The sequence below is a fragment of the Oryctolagus cuniculus genome, chromosome 6, assembly GCF_051225735.1.
Source record: "Oryctolagus cuniculus isolate XC-2025 breed Fujian yellow rabbit chromosome 6, ASM5122573v1, whole genome shotgun sequence".
Lineage (NCBI taxonomy): Eukaryota > Metazoa > Chordata > Mammalia > Lagomorpha > Leporidae > Oryctolagus > Oryctolagus cuniculus.
The window spans coordinates 49,581,362-49,601,702 of record NC_142872.1 but is presented as its reverse complement, the minus strand read 5'-3'; the positions used below and the strand labels follow the sequence as shown (position 1 = coordinate 49,601,702).

Below are 20,341 nucleotides of genomic sequence, written 5' to 3'. Positions count from 1 at the left end.
CATAAACTTTTTCTCTATTTTATATATATGAGAGGGGGGAGGAGAGAGAGAGATAATTGACTGTGAAAGGAGTAGGTGGAGTGAAAATAATGTCAAGCCCAAATGTGAACCAAGGAAAAATGAGCTTTACTAAAACTAAAAGTATAATCTTTTTCCCCTTCAACTTGTTAAAATTACAAAAATAATAACCCTCTAAAATTTAAAATCTGCTTCTTCTACAATCTTCTTTGAAGAAAATTACATTATAACTAGCCTGTAGTTATTCTGAAATAGCAGCTGTCCATTTCTCCAAGAGTCTTTCTCCAATATTTCTTCTGGTTTTATTTTTAAATACAGTTTGTGGCCCTCTTGTCTGAGTGTAAGCAAGAATCCTGAGACCAAGAAATGAAAAAGGAAGCTCCATATAAGAATAAAAGAGTTTATTAGGGCAGCTTCCATACGCAGTTCCAACCAGAGTGGACAGTAACGGGCACAACTGGAGTTGTAGTAAAGCTCTCGCCATACCTACAGAGGTAGGGAAGCCAGACTTGTATACACTTAGGAATGATTGGGGAGCCAGGGTAAGAGCTCGTTTCCAGCATTCCTGTACTGTTCATTAAGAGTTTGCCCTTCTGACAGCCTGCTGGGCTCTCTAACCCTATCAGCCAGGCTTGCGAGAAGACTTCGTGTGTGGAGAGTGGCACCAGTGAGGCTGGCAGGTGCTCAGCGTTCCTCTGAAAGAGAAAAATGGAGAGAGAGAGAGACTCAGTGTTGCCATGGTTTCCTGCCATATACGCATGACAGGGAAGGAAGGGTTACTCAAATGCTTCCTAGGCAGCTAAAAAACTGAAACCAATGCAGCTAAAAAACTGAACAAGTGAAAAAACACGCCACGGAGCTGGGTTGAAATCTGTTGACCCCTCAGAAAAACTGAGCCAAAATGTAATGCTGAAAACAAAGGATTTATTTTGACTAGAGGCACAATCCAGGAAAAGAATACTAAACCCAAGCTGCTGTTGTGGCAGTCTTGAGTTCTGTGCTCTCACACCTTACAGATTTCAAACAAGTTAGAAGAAGTGAAAAACTGCAAATGGCAATGGTGTTGCATCAGGTTCCTGGTTTGTTGCGGGCAGGATGAGCAAGCTGTCTTGTAAGTAAGGAAGTGGATATCTGAGAAATGTGTGTGAAGTGAGGAACAGGGGAAGAGCAGGAAAAAAAATTCTAGAGGGAACGTGTTAGGAGCAAAAAGATTTAGGTGGCTATCTGTAAGATGGAATGCACTGCTTAAGTGGAGAGCTCAGGTCTCAGCAGGTGAATTATGTGATGTGAAGATTCAGCCTGGCCAGGTTTTAACTCTGCTGAGGGAAACTGTGCATCTGCATAGGTCAAACCTGGCTGGTGTTTGTTCCCAGTATAAAGTTTGGGAGTATATTTTATTTTTTTTAATAATTTCACAGATCCTTGAAGTTTTCTCAACTAGTGCTGTGTCCACTGGCAAAAAGCTCAAATTTTGCTTACCTTTATTCCCTCGTTTTTTCATAATAGAAATTTTCAACCATATACTAAAATAAATATATGCAGTATGATAAACTCTCCCCAAATCGCTACCCAGCTACATGAGTCTTATTTAATCTATAACCTCTCCTAGCCTACCCTGGATCGAATCTCTGACATCATGTCATTGTACCTGTAAATGTTTCAGTTGTAACACCAAAAGGCAAGAACTTTTTTTATAAAGCACATATAAATTATTAATAGCTAATAATTTAAAGCCAATTATTTTTTTAATTATTTACTTGAGAGGCAGAGTTGCAGACAGAAAGGGAGAGACAAAGAGGTCTTGCATCCACTGGTGCACTCACCAGAAGGCCAGACATGGCTGATCTGGAGCCAGGAGCTTCTTCTGGGTCTCGCACATGGGTGCAGTGGCTCAAGCACTTGGCCATCTTCTACGGCTTTCCCAGGCCACAGCAGAGAGCTGAATTAAAAGACGAGCAGACAGCATACAAACCGATGCCCATATGAGGTGCTGGCACCATGGGCCAAGGCCCATTATACAACAGTACCAGCCCTCAGTTTCTTAATATATGTTCATATGCATTTGTTTATCTAATTTAAAAATAATTTACTTGTACAAATGAAGATCCATATGAAGATCATAAAACTAAAATTATGTGTCTCAATTAATTTTTAATCTATAATTTGTTGGACTTTTTCTTTTCTTTTCCTTTCTTTTATTTACTATTTTATTTTATTCTTTTATTTTCCTTACAGTTTTTTTTGTTGAAAATTAGAGTCAGCTTTTTTTTTTGTTTCCTTTGAAGAAATGCCAATTACATCACTGCAGTGTGTTAACCTTTTCTCTTAGCTATTCTTATATCTTGTTTCTGTTTCCCATTACATCCTGTTTTATTAGGAGACCTTTTAAACTGATTTGGTTTTAGGTCTAAAAGTCAAATAGGATTCAAGTTATTGTATATTTTGGAAAATATTTCATATTGAGGGTGGTCTTTGCATAAAGAAGTACATAACATTTGGTTACAATTCATTTTGTGGTGTTATCACCTTAGCTTTATTATTTCATTACAGCTTGGTCATATTATTATTCTATTTTTATTTCTTAACTTATTAGCTGTAATATTTCTGTGTAAAAACAATTCTCCTCATATCAAATATTTGATTAACCTAGATATATACAAGGCTTGATTTTTTTTTCTGTTTACCGGTTTTTAAAATAATGAACTGGTTCCCTAGTTATCCTTTAGTGTTAACCATTAAAGAGAGAGAGAAAGTGTGTATGTTGTGTGTGTGTTGTGTGTGTGTGTGTGTGTGTAAGAAAACAACTTGCAAGCCGGCACCGCGGCTCAGTAGGCTAATCCTCCGCCTTGCGGCGCCAGCACACCAGTTCTAGTCCCGGTCAGGGCGCTGGATTCTGTCCCGGTTGCCCCTCTTCCAGGCCAGCTCTCTGCTGTGGCCTGGGAGTGCAGTGGAGGATGGTCCAAGTGCTTGGGCCCTGCACCCCATGAGAGACCAGGATAAGCACCTGGCTCCTGCCATTGGATCAGCGCGGTGCGCCGGCCGCGGCAGCCATTGGAGGGTGAACCAACGGCAAAAGGAAGACCTTTCTCTCTCTCTCTCTCTCTCTCTCTCTGTCCACAAAAAAAAAAAAAAAAGAAAGAAAGAAAGAAAACAACTTGTAGAGTTAACTATATTGCAATGTTTTAATATTGCCATGTTTTAAATTTATTTATTTTTATATTAACAACTTATATCTGTCCTAATTAATGTTTTAATGATGTCCAGATTACCCTCTTTATTATTGCCAGTGGGATCCTCTTTAAGTCAACATCTGAGCCCTTAAATAGAACCGTGGTATTTTTCTTCTTTTCTTCTTTGTTGTCTAGTATGATGAGATATTCTACTCATACCTTTTATTTTCTTACCCCAGACTGAGAGGTTGTTTTTTTTTTTTTCTTTTTCTTGACAGGCAGAGTTAGACAGTGTGAGAGAGAGAGAGACAGAGAGAAAAGTCTTCCTTTTCCGTTGGTTCACCCCCCAATAGCCGCTGCAGCCAGGGTACTTCACTGATCTGAAGCCAGGAGACAGGTGCTTCTCCTGGTCTCCCTTGTGGGTATAGGGCCCAAGCACTTGGGCCATCCTCCACTGCACTCCCGGCCCATAGCAGAGAGCTGGACTGGAAGAGGAGCAACCAGGACAGAACCGGCGCCCCGACCAGGACTAGAACCCTGGGATAGGATTAGCCTATTGAGCCACGACACCAGCCGGAGAGTTTTTTAAACATGTTTTCTGAACAGCTATGATTGCTTTTAATGGGAAGTCAGGCAACAATCTAGATGCCCTTTGCTGTAGAGTGAGTAATTTCCAAGACCTTTCCAGTACACTCCTCCAGGGATATATAATTTTTCATATTTTAAAGATAAAACAGCGTAATTTCTGATTGACCTACTTATCGCATAGATCTTTCATCGGTACCTCTTTTCTACCAGTTTGGAAATCCCCATTCTCAACATTTTTGACAGTTTATAAATTAAAAAGGGATTACCAATAACTCATTTGTAGGGTTATAGTATTAAGAGATACCTAGTGTTTATGTGTATTTTTAAATTTTCAAAATGGACTGCTTGTTATCATTTATCACCATCATCATCCATGCACTACAGAAACTGTGTGTGTGTGCATGCTCATGTGTGTGTGTATGTAGGATGCAACCTTGTGTTTTTGAAGGACATTTCCAGTATGAAATTTAGCTACTATGCTGTATAAAACAGTGAAACAAATCTGAGTTTACCGTAGTTTATGAGTTGTTTTTGCAGTAGTTCTAAAACTATACCTTGTTTCATTAGCCCTAAAATATACCCAGGCACTAGCAAATAGTAGGCAAGAAAAAAATAGAAAATATTTCAGAAATCATCTTGTTGAGCTTTGAATACACATATTTTTATCTAGTACATCTTGTCCATGCGTCCTCAACAGCTTGGACTAAGTGTGCTTTGATGTGCTGAGATGCATTAGAGTTTCTTCCCCTTCCCAATGGGGAAAAAAGGGAAAGAAAGAAAGGAAAAAAAAAAGTCACTCATAATGGTGCCCTAGATTTTCATCACTAAAACAGAAAAATAAAAAGCTTCCACCCACGGATTCCCAGGAGGCAAAGCTGTTTCCATGGGATTCTATAATCTGGTCAAGGCTTTCTGGATTCAAAGAAAAAAAAGGCCACTTAAATAAGCTCCAATAACAGATAGTAACTTGTCTCACTTTAAATTCATAGCCACACACTTCAACTAAGCCTTCAGTGCTACTGGTGACCAATTTGATACCAGCCTGACCAATTCACTCTCGCTCTGTCCTAAGCCACTATTTTATACCTTCTCTCCTTACTTTCTCTACACTCCCTCCCCCATTTTAACTCTCAGATGATGTCCTTTCCTTTCTCTCACAAAGAAAACTGAGTCATCCTAAGAGAATTTGAATACTCTCACCATGCCACCTCCACCAAAAACACCCACACCCACACATGCCCCCTCATCCCTGCTGTTATCATGGGTCTATCCAAATATAACTCCTCCATCCTGCTCACTCAGGGGGGATGGCTCCAGCCATTCACCGTCTCCTCCCTACATCATCAATTTTTACTTCTACACTAACAATATTACAAGCATGCTGTGGTTTCTTGTAACTTGAAAAGAGGCGGGGGGAGCTTTTACTCCATGAACCCTGTAAGTTCCCATGCTACTTCTTTGTTCTTATTTGTAGAATTCCTGTAGTCACCTATTTTTCCTTTTATTGTAAAAGCCTTTCTGTATGTCTCTCCCTTCCACAATGACACTGAAACCGTGTTTATCATGCTTGCCAGTGGCTTCCAAATTGTTGACTCAAGTGGGCACTCCCCAGTTCTTGTCTTGTGTGACCTGCTTTAGCAGAATCATTTGACACCATCGATTCCTCCCTTCCCTGAAGACATTTTTTTCCTTTGATTCATTGACTGCACTCTCTAGGTCTCCTTACCTTACTGATATATTTTTTCTCAGTCCAGCCATCTTGGCAGTTTGCTTCTCTTCAACCTGGATTTTGAATGAGTTCTTGAATTTCTTTCTAAACTTCATTCACTTCTTTGAACTATCTTATAAAGTTGTATGACTTCCCATGCCCTCAGTATGCTGATTAGACCGAAATATTTATCTCCATTTCAGACTTCTGTGTCAAATGCCAGACTTTGTATGTCTTTGTCTGCCCAGAACTACACTCTCCTCTCTCCAGAGCCTGTCATGTGTGTTACATTTTTCTCACTTGATGTGAAGTCTACCCTTCATTTACTCAGACCAGGAGCATTTGGTTTAATTTCCACACTCTTTCACAGGCTACATGCAATCCCACTAGCTGTAACTTCAAAATATTTCTCAAATTCCACCACTTTTTTTATTTTACTTTTACTTCCACCCTGCTATAAGGTATCAAAGTCTATTATTTGGATTACTGCAAGAATTTTTAGCTGATTTCCCTTCTTCAGTTTTCACTCTGCCACATGTAGGACATTCTCAGCCAGCACAGGACCCTGGAATAATCCTCTTGAACATATATGCTAGATCCCATGGTTTCTTTGCTCAAAGCCCTCCGTTAGAGTGGAAGCCAAGTTTCGACAATGGCCCAAGAGTTTCTGTACCTATGTTGCCCTCCTGCAATGCCCCTCTGACCTTGTTTCCCACTCGTTTCCTAACTCAGTGTGCTCCAGCCATGCTGGATTCCCTGCTGCCCTTCCAATATACTACCCACAGTCCTGGTGTGCTCCATTATCCTAGTTGCTCTCTCTACCTGGAACATTTTTCCACAGATAGGCTCATGAAAAAACCTTTTGTCAGTTTCACGTGTCTGCTCATATGACAGCTTTCCAACAAGAAACTGTGTTGAACCTTGGAGCCTCAGTACTTGCTAAAGTAGCCTATAGCTATTTCTCATCATACTGTGCTTTTTCCTTTGTTCAAAGTCTGTAAAACCCATGTTGCTTTCCACATAGTACATAAATGATCTGTTTGTGATGCTGCTTATCTGTTGCCTGCTAAAACGTATTCCTAATGATGATGGTAGATATTTTTATGTTTTTTTAAAGATTTATTTTTCCATTTATTTGTATCATTTTCTTTTTCTTTCATAACTTTTTTTAAAAGATTTATTTATTTATCTTAAAGGCAGAGTTACAGAGAGGCAGAGGAGGGGAGAGAGAGAGAGAGAGAGAGAGACAGAGACAGAGACAGAGACAGTCAGACACCTTCCATCCACTGGTTCATTCCCCAGATGGCTACAACGGCCAGAGCTGGGTTGATCCAAAGCCAGGAGCTAGGAGCTTCTTCCGGGTCTCCCACATGGGTACAAGGGCATAAGGAATTGAGCCATCTTCTAATGCTTTCCCAGACCATAGCAGAGGGCTGGATTGGAAATGGAGCAGCTGGGACTAGAACCGGCACCCATATGGAATGCCAGCACTGCAGGCGGCAGTTTTACATGCTTATATCACAGTGTCAGCCCCATTATTATTTTTTTTTTTAACCAATGTGCCATAATTGCCCATAACATTGCCTGGTAGGCATTCAGTAAATGTTTACTGAGTAAGAACATAACAAGTACTATCAGAGGTATCTCAGAAATAGTTTATCCAGGATTCTTTGGAAATATCCGCAATTCTTGGATAAGTGGGACCTAAACCAGGCTACAGGAGCTCGAGTACTTCTATCTGTGACTCTTCACGCCTCCCTGATTTTGTCAGGTGTCTCATGTGCATTGTCCCATGGCATCTGTGCATCATTGTTCTGTCTTCGCATGTTGACTTCTCCCACTTTTTCATACTCAGTTTTGGTTTCTTTGTCCCTATTTTGTCCTTCCATTCCAAACTATAAACTTTTCATATTCCACTGGTAAATGATTTATTCCCTCAAAAATTTAATTCCATATTCTTAGCAATGGACTATGATATATACAACATAAAACAGTTAGCCACCCAAGTACAATCAGCTATGTTAGTGACAAAGAAATAGTCCATTTTTCCACTACTACTTCTCCATAATATCTTATGTATAATATGTGAAGACTTCTGTAGTCTGAAGCCACAAAGCAGAGCCTTGTAGGTTATACTGCTGCTTTTAAAAAATTGATTTTTTAGTGATCCCATATAACAGTAAATCTAAAATATGATATCTAGTTAGCCTATTCAAATAGCTATTTGCTGGCCAGCGCTGCAGCTTACTAGGCTAATCCTCCACATGAGGCGCCTGCACCCTGGGTTCTAGTCCCTTTTGGGGTGCTGGATTCTGTCCCGGTTGCTCCTCTTCCAGTCCAGCTCTCTGCTGTGGCCTGGGAGGGCAGTGGAGGATGGCCCAAGTCCTTGGGCCCAGCACCTGCAAGGGAGACCAGGAGGAAGCACCTGGCTCCTAGCTTCGGATCGGCGCAGTGTGCTGGCCTTGGAGGCCATTTTGGGGGTGAACCAACAGAAGGAAGACATTTCTCTCTGTCTCTCTCTCTCTTTCACTAACTCTGCCTGTCAAAAAAAAAATAGCTATTTGCTTAAATATGGGAAAGACTGAAAAATCTGATAAAAGTATAGCAAATCTATCAATCTACTTATGCTTTCATCTGATTTTATATATGTATGTATAGTTGGTGCTAAACTCTGCTTTTAAATTTAATTAACTCACCCTTGCTTTTTCTGGTCATGAAAACTGCATGTCTACCTTTGTGCCTTGAAGTGTTGGGGAAATGTGGAGATTGACAGCAGAAAATAGGATGAAAACTAAAATTGGTATGCCAGCAAAAGAATAACAGAAGTAGGTTTTTGAGTAAGACATTACTTTGTGACATACATAAGACACTTTATAAAGGCATCAGTACTCCTGTTTCATAGTCAACTGAGAGGAATTATTTATTTGTGTTACGAATATTAAATAAGCTTCCAAACACTCTTATATACATTATAAAATAGCAAAGGATCCATATTAATAACGATTCATCAGGATATCTTTCTGTGTTTAAACATGTTAGTGGGTTGAGTCCAATACTTAAAAGAAAACCTCAGTTATTAATCTGACACATTTTAAACTGCATGCACACTGCAGGTGTTTTTGGTTTATTTTGATCACATAGCAGATGATGAAGCAGTAGCTATGGATCAAACAATGTTATATATGCTGTTTATACCACAAGGAACAAAATTCCATGTAGGAACGTGTATTCTAGTACAAGATGTCAGATGATGGCATAAACAGTGTATTTTTCTGGAATGATCAACTATAAAGAAATTAAGCAAGGTGATATTGTAGATGGCAATTATTGTAGGCATTCCAGGTGACAACTAGCATAAGATGAGGAGGGCAGGCTTCTTGAAGATGTCATTGAGGCTGAAATTTTAATGAAAAGAAGAGACATTCATGAAGTGAATTCAAGACAAATGCTAATGCCTGGAGACAAGAGTACTCTCTTTGTGTTTAAAAAGAGCAAAGACAAGGGCAGTTTAGTTTAGCTAAATGAGCAAGGTAAAACATATGAGTAAAAAAGATGACTTCAAAGAATTAGGTAGAACAAATGTCAGATGATAAAAAAATGTTTATTTCATTTTTATAAAACACAAAGCCACTGGAAGATTTTGGCAGAGTGACATGGTCAAAGTTATTCTTCTAAAGCTCTGTGCCTCCTATAGATTGTAGGAAAATTAAAGTGGAAACACAGAAACTAGTTAGGCAACTTTAACAGTTTTTAAGACATGAGATAATGGAGTCATGGTCTACCCAATTAGTTAGTGGGAGATGAAAAGAATGAGATGGATACATTTTGATGGTAGGGCCCACAGAAATATCAGTTTTATTTTGGGCATGCTGAGGTCACATTTGCAGATATGTATGCCATTTATTTTTTAAGATATTAAGATTATAGAGTAACATAGTTCCAGGATATCCCATATCAAAGAAAATATGTACATTGCTGTGTCATTGTTGAATTTTTAAAGGATTTTTTTCAAACTGTAGAGAAGAGTTTCTCTTGGAAATGTTGTGCATGCATCAGAATCAGTTGGTGCATTTATTAAATGCAAAGCCCCAGAGTTCCAGCCTGAGGCCAACACAGCTAGACTATCTAGGCACAGACCCTGGAATAAGCATATTTAACATCTCATGGAGCGCATGTTTTGGCCTAACAAAATCTGAGGACACTGCAGAATTGAACTGTTTTTAAATACTATGGTGACTGTTTGTCAGTGTTAGTGTTTGAGCTTTTTCTAGTTTAACAGAAATCAGTTGTTTGTAAGACTCTAGTTCTATAAAGATAATGAAATTTACATAAAGCTGTTGTTTGAATTTGAATTTGTTGTAAAAATAATTAGGGGCCAGTGCCATGACCTAGTAGGTAAAACCACCACCTGCAGTGCCAGTATCCCATATGGGTGCCAGTTCAAGTCCTGGGTGCTCCACTTTTGATCCAGTTCTCTGCTATGGCCTGGGAAAGCAATATAAGATGACTTAATTCCCTGGGCCCCTGCACCCACATGGGAGATCCAGAAGAAGCTCCTCACTCAAGCCATTGCGACTATTTGGGAAGTGAACTAGTAGATAGAAGACTTCTCCCTCTTTCTCTGTCTGCCTCTCTGTAACTATGCTTTTCAAATAAATAAATAAATCTTCAAAAAATAATTTAAAACAAAGTGGTAGCCTACTACATACCCATTAGAAAAGCTCAAACAAAAACATCAAAACACAAGTGTGACTTTTTTCTCAAAATTGGCTTGGCTGTTTGAGGTTTGAGTTTTTTTTTGTTTGGTTTGTTTTGTTTTTGTCTATGATTCCATATTAATTTTAGGATTGTGTTCTTATTTCCATGAAAAGTCATGTTGGTACCTTGATAAGGATTGCACTGAGTCTGTAGATTGCTTTGGGTATTATGGAAAATTTATCAATATTTGTAATTTCAGTACACAAGCACAGGATATCTTTTCAGTTATTTGCATCATTTTCAGTTTCTTTCATCACTGTTTTTTTTTTTTTAAAGATTCTTTTATTTATTTGAAAGGCATAGTTATAGAGAGGCAGAGGCAGAGCCGAGGGGCAGGGGGTGGTAGGGTCTTCCATCTGCTGGTTCATTCCCCAAATGGCCATATTGGCCAGAGCTGGGTCGATCAGGAGCCAGGAGCTTCTTCCAGGTCTCCCACACGAGTTCAGGGGACCAAGGATTTGGGCCATATTATACTGCTTTGTCAGGCCATCATAGAGAGCTGGATTGGAAGTGGAGCAGCTGGGACTCAAACTGGTCCCATATGGGATGCCAGAACTTCAGGAGGTGGCTTTACCTGCTACACCACAGCCCTGGCCCCATCATCAGTATTTTATAGGTTTCGTTGTACAGGTCCTTCATCTCCTTGCATAAAATTATTCCTATTTTTTAACTGTTTTATATAGGATTGTTTTCTTGATTTCTCTTTGAGGATATTTTATTGTTAGTATATAGAAACTACTGATTTTTAAGTTGATTTTAATTTTTTTCTTTCTTAAAAGCATATTATTGACATACAGTACACATACCAAGAACTGCACAGAAGTGTACAGATAAATGAGGTTTTTGGTCCTCTGATCATAATCATAACCAACACGTAGATTTAGAACAAAACAGTAGTAGTACCTGAGAGTCCTCACAATTTCGCCCCTCCACATTTCTTTTATTAACGTGTGCAAATTTTCATGGTATGACTTAGTGAAACAATATTTATAAGTATATACTAATTGTTATGACACCCAGACAGTTTTTATACTTTATATATTAACTACCATTTGGATTCTGGTTAATTTCACTTATCATAATGATTTCCAGTTATATGTATTTTGTTGCAAATGTCACGGTTTTTTTTTTTTTTTTGGCTGAGTAATATTCTATTGTGTATAGATACCACATTTTTCTTTATGCAGTCATTTTCAGTTGGTATACATCTAGATTGATTCCATATCTTAGCTATTGTGAATTTAGCTTATGTAAACACAGGAGTGCAGATAACTCTTTCATATGGTGTTTTCATTTCTTTGGGGTAGGATAGCTGGGTCATAAGGTAGATCTATTTTTAGTTTTCTGAGGATTCTTCAAATAGGGGTTGTAATAATTTGCCTTCCTACCAACAGTATGTTAAGGTAGCTTTTTCTTAACATCCTTGCCAGCATTTGCTATTTATTTTTGGATGATACCTTTCTAACAGGTTTAAGGCGATGGCTCTTTGTAGTTTTCATTTGCTTTTCACTGAGAGCTTGTGATCTTGAGCATTTTTTCATGTATCAGTTGGCCATTTGTATTTCACCCTTTGAAAATTGCCTGTTCAAGTCCTTTCCCCATTTCTTAACTGGACTGTTTGTTTTGTTTTTGTTGAGTTTCTTGGGCTCTTTATAGATCCTGGATATTAATCATTTCTAAGTTGCGTAGTTTGCAAATAATTTCTTCCATTCTGTTGGTTATCTCTTTGTTAATTGTTTCCTTTGCTGTAGAGAAGCTTCTTAGCTTGATGTGATCTCATTTGCCTGTTTTTGCTTTCATTCTTTTGTATTCTGGATCTTTACTGAAACACTTATTAGACTTTTTATTTTTTTAAGATATATTTATTTATTTGAAAGGCAGAGTTACAGACAGGCAGAGAGAGAGAGAGTTAAAGAGAGAGAGAGTTAAAAAGAGGGAGAGACAGAGAGAGAGAGAGAGAGAGAGAGAGAAAGGTCATCCATCCACTGGTTCACCCTCCAGATGGCCGGAATGGCCGGAGCTGCACTGATCTGAAGCCAGGAGCCAGGAGCTTCTTCTGGTTCTCCCACATGGATGCAGGGGCCCACTTAACTACTTTTAACAATCTTTTGGTGGAGTCTTTCATTTTTTTTTATCTGTGAGACCATATCATTTGTAAGTAGGGAGAATTTAATTTCTTTCTTCATAATTTTAATTCATTTTATTTATTTCTGCTACCTAATATGCCAGACTAGAACTTCCATGTTGAGTAGAAGAGGCAAGAGTAGACTTCCATGTGTTGTTCCAGATCTTAGAGGAAATACTTTCTTTTTTTCACCACTGAGTGTAATGTTAACTGCCAGTTTATCATAGACAGTCTTTATAGTTTTGACATATGCTCCATCTATACCTAATTTGTTTTAATTTTTTTGCATGAAAGACTTCTTAGTTGATTTCTGATTAATACTAATAGCTTAAAGCAGCCAACCTTTATTATTTCATAGTTTCTGATGATCAAGAAAAGGGATTGGCTTAGCTAGGTGATTCTGGCTCACAGCTTCCCATTAGATTGTGGTAATCTGGTTCTGGGGTTGTGATCTCATCTGAAGACTCGAAGAGCAAGGATATGCTTTCATGCTCACTTACAGGGTTGTGGAAGGCCTCAGTTACTCCCACACTATTCAGCTGAGGGTCTAAGTTTGTCTAACTGTTGGAAGATAGAGTCCTCCTTCAATTCTCTACCATCTGAGTCTCTCCAGGGGTAGCTTGCAACACAGAGGAGACATTGCAAGTACATCCAAGACAGAAGCTTCAGTATTTGATAACCTAATTTTAGAAGTGACATCTCATTACTTCCATTGCATTTTATTTGTTAGAAGTTGTCTTACATCACTAATTCCTGCTGAAGTTCTGGAAAAAGGAATTAAACTATCCCACTTGAGAGCAGGAGTACCAAAGAATTTGTGTACATTTCTTGTTTATTTATGTATTTGTTGGAAAGGCAGAGTTACAAAGAGAGAGGGAGAAAAAGAGATATTCAATCCACTGGTTTACTCCCCAGATGGCCGCAAAGGCCAAGGAGCTTCATCAAAGTCTGCCATGTGGGTGTCAGGGGCCCAACTACTTGGGCTGTTTTCCATTGCATTAGTAGGGAGCTGGATAGGAGGTAGAGCAACCTGGACTCAAACCAGTGCCGATATGTGATATCGGTAGCTTAAGCCACGATGCCACAACACTGGCCCCTGTGTACATATCTTTAAAATCATCATGGGAAGCTAATTCTCTATTAAACTTTAACCAAAGAACTATAGTGACCTGAGAATATTGACCTTAATTTGGCTGAATTGGGGTTTTTGCTTGATAATTATTTAATTTTTTATGTTGCTACCATGGCATGTATTTCATCTTTGAAGTCAAAGTATCTTAAAAATAATCTATTTTAAGAACAACTTTTTTATTCTCAAAATGAGAATGTAGTCCGTATTTTAGAAAAGAATAGATTTGTGTGAACATTGATCAAGGCTTTATGCTTTCCTGATTTTCTGAATGTAACTGTTTTTCAGATGAAAAGGTTTTATTCCATGTTAAAAGCCCCGACTGTGAACTCTTTGGCCTGCAACAATGAAGTGAATTTCATGGTCTCCTTTATGTGAATTATTTTAGTATTTAAAGGTCATTCTAAAGAGTTTGCACTTCACTTCATTCACATATGTATGCCTTCCACCAGCTTGGTAGTTTGATATGGATGGACAATAGCTTTCATTGTATACAACTGCATTTTATTCCTTTTTTAAATCTACAGGTCCTACCTCACCACAAGAGAACCAAAGGATTTACATTAAATATTAATAATTTTAACTTTACATGAATGTTTTTCTTGGTCCAAGAATGAAAGTGACCTTTAAATCCCCACTAGTGAATTATTTTTATTTCTGCTCTAGAGAAAAGCCAGATTGCTAGCTTTTGGTAATTCTTAGTAATTTAAATTTTAATGAATTGTTTACAGTTTTATATAAATAACAGAATTCAGATTACAGACACTCTGGAATAGTGATTCTCAAAGTGTGGTCTAGAGAGCCCTAAGAGTCCCTGGGACCATTTTAGGATGTCATCAAGGTCAAAGCTCCCTTCATTTTTCAAAAGTTGCAATTATTTATTTGAAAATGTGATGGCGGGGAGATGAATGAATATATCTTCCATCTGCTGATTTCACAGATACCTGCTACAACCAGGTCTGGCCCAGAAGCCAGGAACCCCATCCTTGTTCCTCCCTCCTACCTTCCTCCCTTTTTCATTTCCCCCTCCCCTGACCCTTTCCATCTTAAATAAAGAAATACAAATTTTGAAAAGTTGATTATATTAGTAATAGGGTCATTTTTGTTGGTTTAATTAGCAATAAATATTTCTAAATGTATATTTTAGTTTCCAGCATGCTAAAAATTAATAGCTAAAACCCACAAGGATAAATGCTTTCTAGAATCCTAAGTATAAATCCCTAGTATAAAAGGATTATGAAAGCAAAAATACAAAGATTGCTGTTTTAGAACAACTTCATTGTTCAGATGTAGAATATGATCTCTAAGTAGAATCCAAATTTTACTCCAAGTTCAGCAGCTCATACATAGTGGGGACTAGGCTAGGAATTTGTAGGTTGTCTGATTCCTGCAATGCCACACGGCCCTGCCAATAACATTCGTCAAACCTGTTGCGATGTCCCAAAGGTAATGCCCAGCTGTGCTTATGAATGTTGCCCTGGAAATAAAGACGTAGATACTACTGGAATATGGAAAAAGCATGATTTCTGTTCTTTACAGAACATAATATTGTCCATTAGCTTCTGCTGCTTAACAATCTAACCCAAAATGTAGTACATTAAAAAGTGATTTTTTATTGTTTAGAAGACTACAGGCCAAGTGGAAGTCTGTGCCAATGTCAGGCAGGCTCAGCTGATCTCACCTGCGACTACTCGTGCCTCTATAATCCGCACAGAGGAAGGCTGGGAGCAGTCTGACTGACTGCTGTGATGAGGGGCCTGTTTCCACTTCCCTCATCATCCAGCAGGCTCGCCAGGGTCTTTTCATGTGGTGGCAGCAGGATTCCAACAGAGTAAGGTGAAGCCACAAAGCCTCCTGTGGCCCAGGCTCAGCACTGGCTCTGAATTACTTTTGATTAAAGCAAGTGGCAAGGACAACTCAGGTTAAGGTGTGGGAGCTTCATGGCAGGAGCTGCTAAGTCACTGCAAAGGGAGTGCATACAAGGAAGGGAGTAATTACTGATATGTTTGTAAAATTTTGCACAGTAATTCAAATGACAGAGTTTGGACTCGAGGATTTTCGGTTTTCATTTCTGACATTTTGGACTTAACCTCTAAACTGTAGGCTCTTCATCGGAAAATAGTGTGTATGCCAAAGGGTTCTCCTAAGAATTAAATGATGTGATCCTTGTGAAGCACTTGGCTTCACACAGGAAATGCTTTAAAAATATTAGCTGTGATTATTTTTAAAAGCACTTGCTGTAGATCCGTTCAGTGAGTTCTTCCCGACTCAAGATACAAATGTGATGTTTAACTATGCATGCATGTTTGCCTAAGCAACATGAATTCTATCAGCCTCCCTCCTGCTGTTTATGTGCACCGCCTTGCAGAACACAGTTCCAGTCCGTGATTGTGTACTAAATAGTTAATGCCTTTCCACTACTAGCCATGGTAACCAAAGAACATATATATGCTCTGTTTAAGTAAGAACTCACAGTTGATAAAAGGAGTTTCCTTAGCAGATAATTTAAATTAAATATATTAAATAATAATGGAGGATATTATACAAGCACGGATGGGGGCTCATATCTGGAGTTTAGAGACATTATGAGATTTTTTTTCTTATTGGTCAAGATACATGCTTAACAGTTTGTACCACAGTCTAGCAACTCTTGTAGATCAAAATTCCCTTTGCTAAGAACATCCTGCCTGTCAGCTCTTAAATAAGCCAAGTCCTTAGATGACCTCATGTCCCGAAGAAGATGGTCAAAGACATGGTTAATATGGAAAGGCAAAAACTAGCTCCTACATTAGTCAGCTAGACTTGTAATTCCTTTGTCACCCCTTATTAGAAAGCAGATGGGTTGGTGTAACAGTTGATGGCATTTTGTTGCACAGCTGTGCAAATCTACTGGGCCATTCATTCGGCCTTCTTAATTTAAACATCTTCCAATATCACTCTTGAGTTAACAAACTTGACTGTGTGGCTATATCCATTTTTTTCCTAAAAGAATATTATGCCATCAGATCTGTAGGTATCAGATCCCTCCAGAGAGTACTGTCACACATTGGTTTCCAAAATCTCTCAGTCCAAAGAAAGTCATTATCATAGGTCCACGGTCACGCAACAGATATATCCGCTCACCCCAGGGATGATAGGATGTATGAAAGTCAGCAACATCAGCAAGTTTTCTTTAACACAAGAGCTTTTGCTCCAACTTGATAGCTCCTTCTCCTAGACTGGTACTAACAATATTGCCTTTGTTTAAATGGCTCTGACATGGATGTATGAGAATTCCACATCCCAGTCCAGTAAATGATGCTCAAAATCATATCTATTCCACATTGCAATTCAGCGATTGAGACATGCTCACCCCTAAACTCCCAGAGAGTGATCTGATGAGTGACAAGTAAACAAGTTAGTGTGCTGACAGTTCAATTCAGCAAACATGTAAGTGCCACCGTGAGCACTTTGAATTAAGAACTGTATTGAGAAGAGTTACAGAGAAGGATGAAACATGTTTTTTTTTTTTTTTAATAGTTTAGTAGCCAAATACAACACATCCACAAGTCATCTAATTCAAAACTGGCTTTGAGAAGCCTAGCAGTAGAAATTCAACTAGAGTGCTGTGAAGACATCAGAAGAGGAAAGAAAGATCTTAACTAAAGGAAAATGGGAGCATATTGAGAAAGATGGAAGTTAAGATGGGTTCCTAAAGTATGGGCATATTTGCTGTCAGAGTGAAAAATATGTCAAGTGACTTAAAAAATTTGAGCCAGGGCCAAAGTATTTAGATATCAAAGGATTTCGTAAGATAGCTTAAGAATATGGACAAAAGATGAGAGCTATAGAAGAAGAAGAACTGTAATAGAAGATGAAGCTGCAGGTGGAAGCCACATGATGGAGTTTTGAATGCCTAAGTGAAGAATTCACATGTAAGTCTGGAACAACTAGGAAGGAGATCAAGGAGTTTGCATGTTTTTGCTATTAACAGTCTAGAAATGGCATCACTCCTGATTTTTAGGCTGTTGTTGGTTTTTAAAAGATTTACTTTATTTATTTGAAAGAGGGAGAGACACAGATCTTCCATCCACTGGTTTGCTCCCCAAATGGCCACAACAGCCAAGGTTGAGCCAGACAGAAGCCAGTAGCTAGAAGCTTTGTCAGGCTGAAGCCGGTAGCCAGGGGCTTCATCTGGGTCTCCCATATGAGTGGAAGCGGCAAGTAACTGGGCCATCTTCTGCTGCTTGCCCAGAAGCATTAACAAGGAGCTGGATCAGAAATGGAGCAACTAGGACCCAAACCAATGCCACATGGCCTGTCAGTATCAAAAATGGCAGCTAAATCATCTGAGTGGCAATGCCAGCCCCACTGCCTTTAAAGAAATAATAGCAGTACATAGAGCATAAATTGGAGAAAGGTGGAAAAGCTAAAAAGGTGCTAACTAGTCTATTGAGGAACATTAAATAAAAGAGGCAGATATCTCACTCCAGAATGCAGTGTTCTTAGCTCCAGCAAGGCTAAAACTCTAAATAAAACTGACATGAATGCAGATTTGCAGAAATACTTTGGACTTTGCTCCATCTTCCTGTTCTCTGCCATCATTGCCTACTATTGATTGTATGTCCTGGGCTTTCAAGGACAACAGATCCCTGGAGAGAGATGGCATTCAAAACCTCTTCTGTTATCCTTTAGAAGAGAGGCAGAACTGGGAAAAGATGTTTAATTTTTGGAGCTTATAAAACCTTTATTTGTGTCAAGCTATATTCAAGATATTCCTTGCCTGACTCCCATGGCGTGGTAAATGACTTTTCATTCAGTAAATTCTCCTAATCCCGTGCCACTCTGAGGAGGGTCCTTGGACAAACTTCATCTGCATCACCTGGAAGTTTATCAGAACTACGGAATCTTTGGTTTTACCTGCTAAATGAGAATCTGCATTTTATCAAGATTTCCAGAGGTTTTTAATTTGAGAAGCACTAGTCTCTTCTTTTAGCCAAATGTTTTCTGGTTCATCAATATTCCTTCAGAACTTCAGGCCCATGCATAAGAACAAATAAGGATTGGATGGAGGGGAAGAACCCTGACAACCATAACCCTCTCTAGTTCGCTGTAGAGACAGGACCCTATAAAAAGAATAAGGCAGTGCCTGGGACTTAGAGCTCTACAATTGGTAGCTGCTATTATTTTTGTTGACTGTATTTTAGTTTATTTTTTTTTAATTTTTTTAAGCCTGGACCATTAGATTAATTTCTTAGTCTCTCCAAACATAAGAAAGAAAATTTAAGAAAGATACTGTGGAGCTAACCTCATAGAATCATCTAACAAATCACTCTGTTCCCATATAGAAACAACACATAGAGGTTTACCTTGAAATCCAAATGAAGCAATGGTCTTAAAAGCTCTCAGTTTGACATTTTCCTTGATTGTGATAGAATTTCTATTCTCTTACACCATAAGACTTGAATTTTAAAAATAGCAATTACACAAAAAAATCAGTTATCTTTGATGCAGATGAATGATGGGCCATGACTTGATGGTGTCTTGTCTAAGATAGCAGTAGGTAATCAAGCCTGACCTCTCCTAGGCCTATTATTTTGAGCTTCTTGAGGTCTAGAAATGATTTGACAGGAGGACATTTGTGTCTAGTCATCCATATAAAGAGCAGAATGAAGAATAAAATGAAGTTAAGGAGTCAGAGCAATCACACAGACTGTCTTTGGAACACTGCTGTTGTTGAATTTAAAGAGTTGTGCCTGACAAGCATGTGTCTGTCTCTGCCTCTTGAAAAATCGCAGTGGTTTTAACTGGCAATGACTGTACTTGGTCCTATACCATTGCAGAGTGCACAGGCCTCTGTATGAAGTGGAGCCATTTCTGATTGTGAACTGACAGGCTTCTAATTAGGGTGACTCAATTAGTCATGAGAAAAGAACTTGCTCTCTGGTTGAACATGTAATCATGTGCTTCTTGAAAATACTTTTATTATCTTACTCTTTAAAAGACAATTCCATCTCCATATTAGCACAGATATTCTTTTCCCTCCTGGAAATTTTTTGGAAAGAAAAGAAATGTTTAATTCACTAATAAGCAAGATGAGGCTCTGAAGGACTGTGAACCTTCCCATGTGCCTACCTAGTTTAGAAGGAAAATAACTCATGTGCACTATATGTGGCCTCTCTAAAACTTGTGTGTTATCACAGCCCAATATTTTGTAAATGACTGTACCTGGGTGGGTATTTTCTATGTGCTGAAAAATTTTATCTGGCCAAATAGATTTGGGATATGATGGGGTTAGTACGATTAAGCAGATTTTTTTATTGCAGAAATTTCTAAATTTTATTGTATGTAATATATTGTGATTCTGTAAAAAGTAGCCAAAATATGCAGTTACTTTCAAATATGTGTACTGGTTGTGGAATCCTTTTCTAAGGAACATATTACAGGATTAATTTTGCTTAGAGTAAAAATCAAATTTTACTAATAGTAAGAAATATATAAAAATTTAAATACTAATTTTGGGTAAATGCTAGATGTTTTTACAATATGATATTGAATTTTTGGGGGTACAGTGGTAGTTGCAAAGTAGAGAATTATTTTGGAATATGTACCAATCCATTTGAAAAATAATTTTTAAATAATGAGGACAGTAAGCTACTTTAATATCCCACTAGAAAAGTGGGGTGGCATGGGCAATTCACCTCTTCTAAATATTCTCACACTATTTAATAGTTTGGTATAGACTTATATTATTGCACAGTGGAATCATTCTAAAATGAAATATGTAATTAATAGATAACATGTTGACCAATAGTTAGAGAAGAAAACTTCTTAAAATGTCATGTTACATAATAAGATCACAAATA

The 20,341-nt window shown here is 38.3% G+C and overlaps 1 protein-coding gene and 1 long non-coding RNA gene across 5 annotated transcripts in view; one reads left to right on the top strand and one right to left on the bottom strand.

Moving 5' to 3' along the window:
- GABRB2 (gamma-aminobutyric acid type A receptor subunit beta2) overlaps positions 1–20,341 on the top strand; it is a 304,599-nt gene that overhangs the window by 227,825 nt on the left and 56,433 nt on the right. The gene's annotated exons all lie outside the window — the stretch shown is intronic.
- LOC138850208 (uncharacterized) overlaps positions 405–20,341 on the bottom strand; it is a 40,690-nt gene continuing 20,753 nt past the window's right edge. The window contains exons 2-3 of the long non-coding RNA XR_011389886.2: positions 1,842–1,957; positions 405–713 (exon numbers count right to left, since the gene is read on the bottom strand). This is a non-coding gene — a long non-coding RNA (uncharacterized LOC138850208). The remainder of the gene's footprint in view (positions 714–1,841; positions 1,958–20,341) is intronic.